We start from the raw sequence: 12466 nt of genomic DNA, 5'->3' as shown, positions 1-12466 counted from the left end.
ACATTCCCTGTTTTAGAAAACTTGCATTTTCAAAGATCAATCTTGAACTTAAACCGAACCAGATCTAAAACCAAAAGGTAAGATAGGGATATACCTAATACGGAGTAGCAGTAACTCCCAACAAATGTGTTCACACCCAAGAAAAGCTCCAAAGATAGCTCCCACTGAAGATGACACAACTAGGGTAGAGTAGAATCAACAGGTGGTTCTTCACAAGAACCGAATCCTTTAGCAAGAATTCGATAGAGGGTATGTGAGCATGACTTTAGATCAATTTTTCTCCAAAAATTGATATCAAGTACCCATTTTGATCACTCCTACAGTGGAGAACAAACTGGCAATGGTGGTAATAGGAGGAGGGCACAAGAGCAGAAGATGGCGCAGTCTTATTGTTGTTGTCTTCTCTCTTCTTGTGATCTAAGATCTGATTGAGTTGTTGTGTTCTGGAGGTTCGCCGTCCTCCTCCTTTTATAACCTTAAAGAGAGCTTCTAATCTCATTAGGAGTTTCCTAATCCAAATCCTTATTTGGACCTAGACTCTCTTTAAGAGATAAGGATAATCCCTTATCTTATTTGCAGATCTAGATTAGCCCTCCTAATCTCATTAGGAGCTTCCTGATCCAAATCTCTATTTGGATCTGGACTCTCTGAGTGGATAGGGATAACTCCCTATCCTATCTGCTGATCTAAATCCCAGATCCGCCCTGCTTTAATTAATCTAATTAAATCAATTCGAATTGGGCCTTAAGCCCATTAAGTCCATGTGCTCGCTAACCTTTCAAACTACTACTAGTTGGGTTTCCTTGTATGGTGTGGGATCCAAACATTGATCTATACATCAACCACATGGGTTCTACCTAGCCTCTGTTACAAGGCCTGGCCGAATTCACTGCAAAGGACAGTGAACCCCTGAGCCCATCACCATGGTCTCTTAATGCGCCCAACACTTACTCTAAGTGGTCCCTAGGTCAAGCCACCTTATAAAAACCTAAGGACTGTGAGCAGATGCAAGATTAGCCCATCAGGTATTACCCTCAATGGTCTAACACTTAACCTCTCAGCCCATAATGATCAAACACTGCCTGACAAGAGAGGACCTCTCCCTCGGCTACAAGGAACAGTGTTGCATTCTCTACTCACATGGACATCAGGAATTAAAACTTTTTGCAAACATTTTGAAACCATAAATGTATATATCCGTATATAAATATATTTGACAAAAACAAATTTCAACGATTGAAATCAACTGCCAGCAGTTTAGGTTTCCATCAGAGAGAGTGCATCCCTGATCATTACCTTTGTCCGATAAAGGGGCCGATCCTGTCACTATGATCACCTACTCAAATGAATTCTCGAACTGTCCCAACATACCTAGGTTTTGACCCCTTCTAAGGATCTCAGTGATTGGCATATCAAAGACAACCCAATCTGACACCTAGTGCAGTATCATAATTGAGTCTAGGGGTCAGGTGTAATATTCCAGTTTTGCCCACCAATCACCAAGGTCCAGGGCAATACTGGAATTCTGGTCCGGTTCAAGGTTTCAAGTAAACCTACACTGCATGTACCTCGGGTCTCACCTTGGCAGCTGAGGCAAGCCATCCCAACCAACTTGGTGGCACATTAGTGTCAGCCTTGGTAGGATAAATCTCCCCAGACTTACCCAATGGCTGTGAACATTCTAAATTAACACGAGTCTCATATGTATCCAGTTTAAGCGTATTATACAGAAAAACACCACAATAACATGAATCAAATATGTACTTTATTCATTTACAATAAATGTCGTAATGTACATCATTCTAATTGGAGCTAAGGGCATACACTGTCTAACACGGTTCATATGTCAGCAATAAGTTATGGTTAGGATTAGTCTTTTATGATAAGATTAGGATTAGTCTTTTATGATTTCAGCTTTATCTTACCTTGCCATGTAAGCAATTCAGTCCTTTTATAAGTATGATACTATGTATATAAATTTAAGAGTGGGACGGTTGTTTCAAAACAACCAACTCTCTTTTCTCAAAATCTCTCTCTCTCTCTCTCTTCTACCTCCTCTTTTCTTATTCTTTTTCTTCTTTTCTTTTAAGTGTCTGTTCAATCTTGAATGACTACTATTATTGTTAATTTAAATATTATGTTATAATTATTTTTCTGTTTTAAAGAAATCTTTTAAATTTATTACATAATTTCGTTATTTTAACTATTTAAAATCTAGTTATGTTAAATGTCTAGTTATTTAAATATTTAAATAATCTATAAAATATTTAAAATTTTTGTTATTTGAATTTTATTTATTTAAAGCTATTACATATTATTAAATGTTTGAAAAACATTTAAATCGATGATCCAGAAAAACATAATTTAAATTGTTAGTACATAATTTTGTGATATATTTTGTAAAAACATAAAATTATTTATCAGATGATTTTGTTATTTTAACTATTTAAAATATAGCTATGATAAATATTTAGTTAATAAATATTTAAATAATCTATAAAATATTTAATTTTTTTTGTTATTTGAATTTTATTTAGTTAAAGCTATTACATATTATTAAATATTTGAAAAGCATTAAATTGATAATCTAAAGAAACATAATTTAAATTGTTAGTACATAATTTCGTGATATATTTTGTAAAAATATAAAATTATTTTTTATGTTTTTAATAAATATTTTAAAGTTATTATATAATTTTGTTATAATATTTAAATAATTCTTAAAATTTTCAATCCAAATTTTCTTTAGATAGATATGGATAAAAAGTAGGGGAGAGGATAAATAGGAATTAGAGATAATTTAGAAAAAAAAACTCTTTACTAAATTAGAGATAATTGTGGAGATAAATAGGAATTAAAGATAATTTTGGATAAATTAGGGGAGGTAGTTTAGGATAAATTTTAGGAGAAGATATTATTTAGGTTATCGGGAAAGTGCATCTCATTGATTGTTTCAAAAATGACATGGAATAAAAAAGGAGGAAATTTCTTGACCTCTTTGTTTTAATATATATATATAACATGTGTGTATATATACACACACGCTAGTGGGGCCCCGTGCATGCACGGGAAAGCCCAATATCCAATATCATGTCCTAAGGGATTAAGAGAAAATGTAAATAAAAATAATGAAAAAACCATAATACATTTAAGCCCAATATCCAAGCTCCTGGTGAGAGGCCAATTTCCTTGATGATGTGCAATTTCCAATAAAATTGACAAATAAAAGAAAATTGATGATGTGCAAAGTTAGTATTAGAGCAACTTAATTTGGATTGTACTGTTTTATTGTACATTACAAATTGGAGACTACACACCAATTGTAATTGTGGAGGTCCAACATCAAAACCACCATCTTTGCTCCTTATCAAAATCTCTTCGTCCTGTAATTCTGTATCAATTGCTCCAAATCTATATAAACTCCTCTAGTTGAAGCAAAGTTCAGCCCATAGCTATCCGTCATCTTCATGGTCTTCAGTCTAGGAAATGCAACGGTTCTCTCGACACCTGGAAAATGGTACCTACAACTTAACCCATGGTTGCACCTTAAATTATCTTCTCCTCATCCTCCAAGTACCTAAGCTCTGATAGGTCTATGGTTATCTTCTACTGAAAGCTAATTGCAATACATACAAACCATAAAGCATTAGAATGGCAATAATAATGAAGCATCCAAACATTCTACATATTGCTCACCGCAAATCTATGCCATGAAAGAAAAATAACTGAAAACTGTAAATTACCATTAAATATCTACAAAAAAATGTGATAGAGAAAATGATATAAATATAAAACTCCTGCTTCTCATAAGCTTAAGGGAGCTGGTTATTGGTTTATTATAGAAATTATCGTCAAATTGAGATTCTAACTCTGCAAGTGTTCACCTGGTTATTGGTTTATCATAGAAATTTTTAAACCAAAATGTGCTCTATTTAGTATTGTCCATTTGGAACTATTACGGGTAAGTCTAGCTACCTCATGTTTCATTTTTGTTTTTCATTTTTTCTAATTTATTATGAACAAATAAGTAAAGATAGAAATACCCAAAATAAGACATTTTCAAAAACATCCCCAAGTAATAGCACATCACATTTCTAAGAAAATAGAATAAATGCAAAAAAGAATAAAGAAAAAAAAACACTCATATTGGGCCAGGTAGGGAGATTCAAAAACACAAATATGAATCCAATTACACAACTAAGAAAAATTAGAAACCAACAAAACCAACTTATTGAATAGTAACAACATAAAGAGGTGTTATTCCTTTAAAACTTCCAAAAACCCAACCAACTTGTTGTGTGTCTGCCATTGATGAAACTTATATTGTATATATAGCAAAGAATTAACCATTGATTTAAAAAATTGTAGACAGGAATTCAATATTGGGTGTCCTATATAGGTTGGGTCCTTTGTCAAATTTGCAAAGGAAGCAACATGTTTGATAAAAAAAAAAAAACATCTTTCTAAGTGAAGGCACAAATTTTGTATTATATGAGCATGGGAAGTGCTTCTTTACCTATGGGAGCAATTTTATTGATTTACTGAAGTCCATGGAAGTAACAAATCTGGTGTAAACTACAATTGATGATTGCTGTACTTATTTAATTACCAAACATAAAAATAGGCAAACAAAGAAATGTCTTAATATCCTAACCAGTGCAGCAAAAAAAAAAAAAGCCTAACCAAATAAAGATCAAATAGAAAAACCACATACCTGAACCACAAAAGGAAACATTGAGCAAAAAAATAAGAACAATAGAAACCAAAATATACAAAACTAACTTGGTAAGCATGACAACAACACAAAAAAATAAATAAATAAATAACAACAGACTAAACTCCTATCATAATAAAAAAGAAAATAAAAATTCATAAATTTAATAAACACAACATCACAAAAAGGATGACACTTTAAATATAACGAAACAAACATTGGTTTTAAAATCTAACCAAACCAAACACCGGTAGCCCCCACAACCACCACAGGATTCAAACCAATCACCAGCGATCAAGCTCTGAATAGACCAGACTCTGGTAATCACCTCCCACTCCCAAATAGTTGTAGAAAATCATCAAACCAAAGAACTTCCACTCCCACACAAAAAATAGTCATTTTGGTCAACAATCCAACAATCCACCATACCACTCCCAAACAACAGCAACAAATCACATAATCCACCATATTACCTCCACTCTCACACCACAAAATAGTTAACCCAGTCAACATTTGGATAACCTACATAACCACCACCCATAAAACATAATTGTCACCGTGCAATAAAGAGCACCACTGAAACCAACAAAGCCACTGCTAAACCCCAACACAAACATCAAATTGATAGCATAAAAAAAGCACCCATGTCTGCTTGATCAATAGCTGAACCATGAACAAAACCCATTTTGCAAAAAAAAAAAAAAAAAAGAGACAATGAACAATCAAACAAAAGATCAGTAATAAAATATCAGAAAAAAAGGGTAAAATCAACATCTCTAAGCCAAATAGGATTAACCAAACTATAAGTCTCCAAACCCTATTGAACACCAGAAGTCACAACCAAGACAACAGCAGGGAATAACTTCGTCATTGAAAACCTGCTAATTAAACCCTTGATAAAAACAAAAAAGGGTAATTAATATGACTAACCCTAACACGCATAAACCAAATACTATATATACATGCAAGCCAATCCCATCAAATCCAAGAAAAACCACAATCATGACACTAGAGACAACCTCGTTAGAGAAAAAAAGATGCAAAACCATCTAAAAAAGAAAAAAAAATAATAATAACCGACATCTCCAAGGCAAATCCATACAAAACTGAATTATCCTTCATTTTCGTGCAATCCTTAGCAATTCTGTCATCAGTAAACCGTCTTTTCCTTGTAAGAGAAAACATAATGAAATTAAACAAAATAAAGGCAAATAAGAAAACAAAAACATTCATGTACCCACCAGATGGCCAAAGATACTTTTCAAAAAACCAATAGCTCTGCATGTCGTTTTGCCAATTTAGACAATCCCTGAATGAAGCACAATCCAAATAAGTACTCAAACCCTAAGAGAACCTTGAAAAGAAGAAATTAATATAAAAGAAACAGAGAGAGAGAAAGAGAGAAGAGGATAGGGAGATGGAACAAAGAGAGACACATGGAGGAGGAGAGAGAGAGGGATCTCGTTTCAGGTCCTTTATCTCAAGACTTGGTGAAAAACAAAAGGGAAGATAGGTGGTGCGTGTCCGGGATGCGTCGTCAAACACCCGTGGCATTAATTTAGAGATTTGTAAATTTTTTCAATCCTCACATAACCTTAAACAACATAGTACGTGGTGAGAAGGGGTCAAACCCACAAGGAGGCAAGAATAAAAATTATTATTTTCGTTCTAGACAAATAAAGGAAAATAGATCTGGGTTTTGTAGAAAATAAGAACATAAAATTGATTAATACTGAAATTAAATGTTCTGAATTGAACAAGGCAATAATTAAAATTCAGAAATTAAAGAACGCTGAAATCAAAAAAAAAATTAAAATGGTCCAAAATTCGGATCTAGTGGCGGTAGCTGTCTAGGAAGACGAAATACACACTTTCTCCCTCCATTCAGCCCTTGGACCCCTCGAGACACCTTAGCCTTGAACTAGACGAATTCAGATCTGAAAACACACAAACAAATATAAATTAAATTTAAAAGATTTTCAGAATAAAAATAACATAAAAGAAAATAAAGAAAATAAAAGGGATGGTTGATTAGATCAAGTGGCGATAGTTGTAGATTGGCTGGACTGCTTGTAGGAACCCCTCCTGACAAGATCTAGGCATCCTTCCCTTCTACAACCCTTAAACTCCTCAAGAAACTTTAGCTTTGTGAACTAGGTGAATTGATCAACCCCTTCTCCAGGGCCCTTGGGGTCATTTTTATAGAGAACGGTGGACAAAACTGTGATTAGAGAGAAAGAGGAGGGATGGCTAGTGGGTTTATGTAGAAAATGGGCAGCCCTAAGGTTTAGGAGTGGAGGGTTAGGATTTAAGCTCCTATGATTGAATGGTGGAGATTTGGGCACCTAGGGCTAAATGGTGGGGATTAGGAGTTAGGTGGCACCTTAGGGTTAGAATGCTAAAGAAATGGCACCCTAGAATGGAGGGTGGAGATTGCAAGGTAAAGATCTAAGGGTATAAGAGGTTGCTAAGGCTTGGGTGGTTGAGATTAGATGTTAGGAATGAGTGAAGGTGAAGATTTAGCAGTTAGGGGGGTCTATGCTTTGTTAGAGGTGAAAAGAATGAGTGGAGAGGTGCCCTAGGGATTGCTAAGGAGAGGGGAGTGTGCTAATACATCCCCTCTCTCAGGTGGAATTCTCACTAGCTTCCCAAAATCTGTAGAAAATTGTAAATTTCCCATTTTTTACCCAGAATTTGCACAGGGACTCTCAGAGGTCACAACATTGAATTTAACCAGAAAAAAGGGTATAGATTAGTCAATCTATGCCACCACCGAACCGCCCACTATCATGTGGATGGTTCCCCGGACTGGCCTCTCTTCTGGGGGAGGTCGCTGCAAGGCTTCAGCCGATCTGCTGCTCGACTCGGGGACATCCTTCCTGTGTTCCCTTTGCCGACCTGGTTTATTACTATTGTCATAATGTACAAAATTTCTCAAGTACCCACAACGGATGAGTCCCTCTATCTCGTCGCAGAGATTATTACATTGCTCGGTGCTATGACCGTGATTTTTATGAAAACTACAGTATAGATTTTTGTTCCTTTCGTTTGGGTTGCTCTTCAGGCGAGGTGGCCACTTTATGTAGGGGGCGTCCTTGATCGTCATCAAGATCTCGGTCCGCCTTGTGTTCAACGGCGTGTAATTTGTCCGAACTGCTAAGGGAGCTCAGGACGGCTGGCTTGGCTTCGCCTCTCAGTTCTGGCCTCTTCTGTCGCCGGGGTTGGAGGGCTCGCCTTCTCTTTTTTCTTTTTTCAACCCCGTTTTCGGCTCTCTGGTTGATCTCTTCCTTTGTTCTCATAAACTTGTCCGCAAGCTTGAGGAAGTCGGCTACGGTTGCTGGCTGGCTGGCCACCATGTGCCATTTGAATTCTTTGTGCGTCACCCCCTCTTTTCGCCACGACGAGTTGTACCGTGGGGTCTAACCGAGGGATTTGCAAGTATGCTTCATTGAACCGCTTGATGTAGCTCCAGATGGGTTCTCCCTCTCTTTGGATTACCCCGAAGATACTTTCCTCGGTTCTGTGGCACCTCTTGCTGGTAACAAAGTGTGCAGTGAAGATCTGCACGAACTGGGCCCAACTTCTTATTAACCCGGAAGCTAGGTTCCGGTACCAGGTGCGGACCACCCCTCTGAAGGTGGTGGTGAAGGCCATACACATACACAACTCGCTGGCCCTAGTGAGGTGCATTTGTGACTGGAATGCGTCGACGTGGTCGTTGGGGTCAAAGGAACCATCATACTTGTCCAAAGATGGAAGTTTGAAATCTCTAGGCAAGGGGACTGCCAGAAGTTCTACTGAAAGGGGGGAAGGAACTGAGAGAATGGGGACGGTTTTTACCTCGCCCGAGCTCGTTTCTTCCTTGCCTCTGAGCTCGGGTAGCACACGGGTAGCAGTTCGGCGACTTCGCCGGTGCCTTCTTTGAGTGGGCCTGGTGCTGGCACTACTAGCTTCCGTGTTGCCGAGCTCGATGGGCCTGGAATGCTGGCCTGCTGCTAGGGCGCTGAACCGGTTCTCCGTGAGTGGGAACTCGGGCTTGGAGCGCCAAGGTGACTTTGTGGGCGAGGTTCTTAACCCACCCACGAGCTGCGAGGCGAGTGTCATCTTTCTTTGCTTTCGGCCCGGGGATGAGGCCTGACTATTAGGGGGGTTCTGTGGTCGGGAAGTTTCTCCTTAGTGAGGTCATCCACCTTGAGGGAAGGCCTTGACTGGCTTTGAAATAGGGTGCCGGGGGGGAGCAGTGGCTGGTTTAAGGGTAGTTGAGGGAACTGTTGTTGATAATGGTGTTGGGAGAGGTGGTGCAATACCTGGTGTTGTTGGAGTTGGTGCTGCTGGAATTGCTACATTTGGGCCTGCATTGCCCGCATGCATTGCATTAGATCATCCAGCGAGTTAGTGGGACAAAAGTTGGTTCCACGAAGTTCGTTTGAATGGGGAGTGGAAGAGGGGTGTTCAACGAATGAGTGTTCAGAGGCGCCACTGCCTGTGGCACATTCAAACTGGGGATCCCATCCACTGAAAGGGGGATGGTGAACTACCCAATGCACACTGCTGGAACATTGAGTTGCTCTCTGGTAGTGGTTGTTTCTGTTCCACGTCCGACACTGTTGGAGGAGGCCATGGGTGTTGGAGTGGGTGTTGGAGTTTTTGAAAGAATGGTAGGTAAGAGAGATTTAGAGGGAGGCTTTTAGAAGCATTCCCATAGACGGCGCCAATTGATGGAGCGCAATCCGGCCGGTCTTAGCTGTCAACGGTTTCGCCTCTGAGCTGGAGCAATGGGGAGCCTGAAACGGGAAAGATGAGGGAACTCCGAGGGGAACCCGGTGAGATAACTCTGAAGCTCAAGTTAGTAATCTCTCAAAGGCAAAGTATAGTCCAAATGGCGCAAAGTTCACATACCTTGTTGTTGGGGGTAGGGGGGCTTTTATAATCACTTCGCGCACTCGCTCCGAAGCCCTTGTCAGGTCGGGTATGATTACCCTTGCATCTGTCAGTTCGGGTGTCGTCCTTTCTGCTGGGACAGAACCGTCACTGCCTTTTGTTAGAACCGTCTCTGTAACTGGAGATGGCGGTGTTAGGAGGCGGTGGCAGGTGGCCGTTTGGAGTGCGGCCGTCAAGCATCAGATCCCAAGTCAGTCGGGTGCGCCGCCCTTGGATACGGACTTCCTCGGTGTCAGGCATAGTACAGTTTGTTTGGTTTTGGTGTCCTGAGGGCGATGTGGTGGAGTGGTGAGCGAGGCGAAGTCTTGAGTTCGGAGGTATGTCCTATATTGCTATAGGGCAGGTCAGTTTGGCGAGGTGTATCCTGAACTGTTATAAGGCAGGCCAATTCGGAGAGGTGTATCCCGAACTGTTACAAGGCAGGCCAGTTCGGCGAGGTGTATCCTGAACTGTTATAAGGCAGGCCAGTTCGGCGAGGTGTGTCCCGAACTGTCACAAGGCAGGCCAGTTCGACGAGGTATGTCCCGAACTGTTACAAGGCAGGCCAGTTCGGCGAGGTATGTCCCGAACTGTTACAAGGCAGGCCAGTTCGGCGAGGAGTGTCCCGAACTGTTACATGCAGGCCAGTTCGGATTACTGTCTGGTTTGGGGCCAAGGGTGAGTTCGGGCCCCTAGTAGGGAGTTTAGACCGCTGGTTTCTCCCCTTGGTGCTCGCGCCTTAGGCATGCTTTTGTGCCGAGCTGTTTCCTTTGCCATGTGTTGCATAACTGTGAGGTCGGGCCAAATTTTCCTTCATCATTTCTAAAGAAAGGCTTACAAGCTTTGTGTTTTCTCTCTTCTTTTTTCTCCTTACTTCTGTTAGAAAGCAAGTATTTTTATCTTTTGATTTTGTTTTTCTATATATCTGATTTTGAATTTTACGTTGTTAGATATATGAGGTTTTGATGGTCTCCATTATTAAAAAAATGTGTGTTTTCTTAAAATTTCTTTTGTTTTTGGCATGCATCCTTTTTAAGGACTATACTTTTTATGCATTTAGGTTAGGCTACGATCCCTCTTTCTATGTTTTGGTTATGGTTTTGTGAGATCCAAGTTAGTATAGAGCTTCTTGGGATTGCTGGTATAGATATTTTCTAGTTTATTGTTTTCTAAATCTGTTATCATGCAATTGATTATGTTATTTTTCTAAGTGGGTTTTGATGCTGAACTATGGATTAGCTTAATGTAATTTGTATCTTTTCTATGTTTTGGTTCCAAACTAGGTATTGCATTAATAGTCGTGATGTTAGCTTAATGTAATTTGAACTATGGGTTTTGAGGAGTAGTGATGTTAGAATGAGGATCAATGATGTCTCAAATGAAAGCGGAACAGATGCAAAGGTGAACAGGAGTTGGCATTTCAGGGGGTTGATGATGTTGTGGAGATTGGAGATAGTCAAGCAAGAAAAAGGAATAAAAAACGAACCAACATAACAAGGTCATGCTTAAAGGTTTATAAAAGAAAAAGAAATTATAAAAACACATCATTACAGGGAAGTGATGAGAGTGATGTTGGAGAAGAGCAAGATGAAGAAGTTTGGGAGTTCCTTATTCCATTGTCTGTTGTTGTCTACTAGTGAGAACTTGGATTTCCTGCACCTATTTCTTCTTCTATTATGTGCTGGTTTGTGAGAATTCTGGGTTGCATCATAGATGCCCATATAACAAGTCATCAATTCTAATTGAAACCACTATAAAACCTCTTTATACTGAGCTAGATTGAGTTTTTCCAATGCCTTATGCCCTTATCTTTAAATCCCTTTGTTGTGGAGATGGTGCATTGGTTCCCCCATTTTTCCTTATAATGCTCTTTTGGAAGGCCTCTGCTCTCCTGGAGTGGCCTACTTCTAGAATTTGTAGAGACCAATGTTTTCAACCTGTTGTTGACCCAGCCAGTTGGACCAGTGACCCTCTAGTTCCAATCAACATTTTAACCATCATATTACAAAACATTGTCGACTTAGTCAATGACCTGTTGACTAGACAGTTGAACCATTGACTCACTTATTCCATTTACCAGGTTATTAAATTGTTGTATAATTTACTTTCTGAAAATTGGAGAATGTTTATCTTGACTAGACAGTTGAACATTTATCTCTAATTATCTACAGGGAGGAAGAAGCAACATTTATCTGAGCACAGGGTTACTTTGACTAGTAGTGTTTTGAACAACCTACCCTTATATTATTTCTCAATGTTTAATGTACCAATGTTAGTGCTTCAGACGCTTGAGAAAATGAAAAGGGGTTTCCTCTGGGAAGGTATGGAAGAAAACGTGTATGCATTTAGTGGCATGGAATTAGGTGAGTTTGCTAAAAAACAAAGGTGACTTGGAAATCAGACCATTACAATCTGTTTATAAGGTGGTTAATGGATAGGTGGCTTTGGAAAAATGGGTCTGAATGGAGTACAGTAATTCAAGGCAAATATAGAGGAGAAGATCGGGTTACAGGGGAGATACACCTATCTTATGGGGTAAGCATCTAGAAAGGGATAATTAAGTTAAAGCAGCTATTTTGGAATAATATTAAGTTCAAACCAGGGAATGTGGATCAAACAACATTTTGGAAAGATCAGTGGCTACAAAACCAGCTACTGTGAACTTTTCCCATAATTTTATAGGCCGGCTTAGAATAAAGATGTTGTACTTAGAGAGCTCGACCTATTAGAGTGCATCATATTTGCTTCTTAATATTGGACGGATCAAGCTATGAGGCTCTGTCAGGTATTTCCATAAACAACTTTTTGATGAGGCTGAGTTCCTCAAGTTCA

General features: G+C 39.0%; 1 long non-coding RNA gene across 1 annotated transcript; it reads right to left on the bottom strand.

Moving 5' to 3' along the window:
- Positions 1–2967: 2967 nt before the first annotated feature.
- LOC148878882 (uncharacterized) lies at positions 2968–6144 on the bottom strand. Its single transcript, XR_016105354.1, has 2 exons — positions 5956–6144; positions 2968–3616 (listed from the first exon to the last, which is right to left on the bottom strand). It is a non-coding gene; the product is annotated as an uncharacterized LOC148878882 (long non-coding RNA).
- Between the last annotated feature and the right edge of the window lie 6322 nt (positions 6145–12466).

This window comes from Nelumbo lutea, chromosome 1 (genome assembly GCF_056320005.1).
Source record: "Nelumbo lutea isolate HS-2025 chromosome 1, American lotus-T2T, whole genome shotgun sequence".
Classification (NCBI taxonomy): Eukaryota; Viridiplantae; Streptophyta; class Magnoliopsida; order Proteales; family Nelumbonaceae; genus Nelumbo; species Nelumbo lutea.
The sequence above is the reverse complement of the archived record's forward strand: the minus strand, read 5'-3'. Positions and strand labels throughout refer to the sequence as shown.